Consider the following 3,583-nt stretch of genomic DNA (forward strand, 5'->3'; position numbering starts at 1 on the left):
TCAGGTTCGACACATGCAACCATCAATGAGTACGGCATGCATTATTGAGACTGTGAGTCCGAAGAGGAGAAAACACAATCATGTTAAAACATTATGCTTTCATCAGAGGTTTTTCATCTTGCTTAAATGATTCATTAGGGTCAGAGATCATTTGTATGCATCACAGGTAACCCTGAGGGTATAAAAACAAGGTGTGCAGAAGAGTCACAGTGCAGTGCTGAGAGCAAAGAGCAGGGGGAGGGGGCTCAGAGCATACAAGCAGTCCTTTTTCCTCTCGTATCCTTTTGTTTTCACAAGCTTCCACTACTGAAAATGCTTTCTCCCTTTCCTCACACATCTCAGCTTCATTCTCAGCTTGTTTTCTGTATATGTTTCCTCCCCTTGTTTCTCGGACTCCAGCTCATTTTCAGTGCCTCACCTGTTCCCTGCAGAGCTGCCTGCTGAGATATTGATAGTGCTCATATCAAAATAATGATGGGTAAATGTATTGGCAGCTGAGGCGAAAGCCTGTGGGGCACTGCTAATTCAAACAAACAAGGTTTAGCTGATCATAGTTGATTTATTTTTTTATTTTTCAAGCTGAGCCTCGCTCGAAGACACGACTGAATACATTTCTGTCAAAGCTCATTATTGAAGTTTGCTGAAAAACAGAGCCAGAAATTGATTTCATGTGATGAAACCAAATTCCTCAACACACAGACTGAAACAGAAATGTCACATAAACCAAGCTTATCTTTCACACATTTCATCCAGATGGATGATTTTCCTTCCGTATCTGTGTGGTTGTGGACAGCTTGGATTTTCCTTGATTACAAAATGGTCGTCGACCAATGTTCATTTCACAGTTTATGAAATGAAACGTATCATATCCTCCAATGTATCATTGATGATGACAGAACAGGAGCGCGCGAGAGGAAGAAGTTCATCTAAAAGTGGTGATGCATGATATTCCATGACAGCGACACAGAGCCCGAGGGTGGGGATCTACTCGGCAGCCTCTCATGAGCATCGTGCACAAACCCCATGAATGACTCTCTCACACCTTTCATCCCTCTTTCTTTTCTCTCGCTGCTTCATGGCACTAATTGGGTGTTCACAATGCTTTTATTTTCTAAGACAGAGACAGAGAGAGAGGAGAGGAACAAACACATCCCTCGCTCACACAATAATCCAGCTAATTTAAAACAGGAGACTGTTGCGCACAATCCAATTGGACATTTGCTTTAAGTGTGAACACTCAAAAACAAACAGGATCAGTGGAGGGTGAAGAACAGAAATGAGAAAGCAGCGTAATTGCAAAGCGCCACATAATTCAGGAATATGAGCAAAGCAGAAGTAGATATTGATTGAAAACAGTCTGTTGCCTAATTATGTTTCACAGTGTTGCCATGTTGCTTTTTCAGACATGATTTATTAAAAACATTCAGCCTCGGGTGAAACAAATCATGCAGTGTCAAGGTTACAATAGAGAGAAGCAGTGTCTCACTAATTGCTAATGTTACTAATCCAGTGTATTTTCAGTCAGAGGGTGATAGACTGCTTTTGTTTATTAAACTTTACTCGAGTAGATGAATCACCATCATATTTTTGGAATAGAATGAAACAGAATTTAACTGAAAAGACGTTTTATGCATCTGAGGTCAACGCTTTGAATGTGCTGATAGACGATATTCACCACAACACCCACAATACAGCAGAGCCGGAGCCCTTAAGGTGAATCCGTCTATAGCAGTCATGGCAGATCTTTTTCATTTCGCTGTAACCTTTAAGGCCCAGACAACAGGTCATTCCCTGATGTTCAGCTGAGCTGGGAGCAGGATGAGACGCTTACAGCAGTTAAACTGACAGCACGGACTGGTTCTGTCGGTGAATACACTACAGCTTGAAGATGTTGTTTTTCGCCCAATCCTCGCTTCTTCAGGGACTCAAGATGGACTCAACGGCTAAATACTGGCCGTTCATATAAGCAGGATGAGGTCACAGGGGCAAACGGGAATGTGAGGGTCTGAGGAATGAATAGCCAGAGGTTCCTTACATTTTGTGCTTTATTTTGTTCTTTTTGGCATACAGAATGAACCAGAGAGGGTTGATTAAAAAAAAATGTTATAATGAGGAGAAAATGACGTATAAAAATAGTGTATAATAAATTGGGTACACCAGGAACTAATCAAAATGTCCAAGAAAAATCCTTTTTAATCATTTCAAAGAAAAAAAAATATTCCAGTAAATAATGTTTTGAGAGAAACACGTAATTGTTTACAAGATATTCAACCTATCTGTCCTGCATAAAGAATAAAGATTCCATAAAACAATATACTTCACGTATGACCATACTGTTGTGGGGGGACAACCCATTGAATGATATATCTTTGATTGACAGTATTTTATTTGCCTCTAATCTTAGCAGCTCTAATGATCTTACTGTATTAACTTGTCTGTTATCAAGGCTGCAGCAACATTTGTACAGTGTGACACAAAGAAGTTTGGATTATCGAGGGAAAACGTGAAAGCCACCACATCTATACTGATGATTGCAGTGAGAATTTTTAACCACATGAATTTCATGGTCAAACGTAACTAAGTACATTTACTCAAGTACTGTACCTAAATACACATTCCACGACTTTGAGTAGGCCTATTTATACTTCTATTCGACTACATCTGTATATAAAGTAGCCTGTATGAATTTGCCTCATCCATAGACATCTGCAGTGGTGAAATACAACATACACATTAGTGCAGAGGTAATATTAATCCAATAACATCATATATAATAGAAAAAACTCTGGCAGGGACCATTCTTCTGCATAAAGAGTACTTTTACTTTTAATGTTTTAAGTACATTCTGATGATACTTACACACTAGCTTACAGTAGTGGAGTATTTTCACAGCGCGGTATTCATACAGTAATTCTACATAAGTAAACTGCATGAATTCATCATTTGATGGTAAATAACTTCAGAGGTTTTTTGCTCCTTTCTTTATTAATAAAAGCAAAACAAACAGTCATTAATACATTAAAAGACAAGTTAAGAACAGAGCCAGGGGGAGTTCTCAAATAATACATTGAACAAGTACAAATAAAAAAGTCTTTGCAGCTTTCTTATTTTTTAAATCAGGAATAGTTTCAATGTACTGCTTGGTTTCTTTTTCAAAAGCTATAAAGAGAGTTTTTGAGTGGCTAAATTTGGCTTTACGGATGTGGTACTTTCCTAAAATGATCAACAAATTGATAATATATTATTCAGTATATAACAGTACATTTTTCCAACATAACCAGAATTCAACAATTTACCAGGATACATCTGTCCAGAATGTGCTTGTCAGAGCAGATGCAGCATTGATACATTTCACACAGTGAACAGTAAACACAGATGTCTTTCTTAAACTTGGTGGCATGAAGGTATAATATCTATGTATCATTTTGAAAGAAACTTCCCTTAATTTATCAGTAAGGAGATATTTGTATTTGTGTGAATATGTGCTGTGTGTGTGGGATAGAGTGAGAGGGCGAACAGCCAATCACAGAGCGCTGCGACGGTATCAGGACGCCGAAAATTCTGACGTCACTACGGTGCGACA

Source organism: Pagrus pagrus (genome assembly GCF_965226575.1).
Source record: "Pagrus pagrus genome assembly, chromosome: 4".
NCBI classification, from domain to species: Eukaryota; Metazoa; Chordata; class Actinopteri; order Spariformes; family Sparidae; genus Pagrus; species Pagrus pagrus.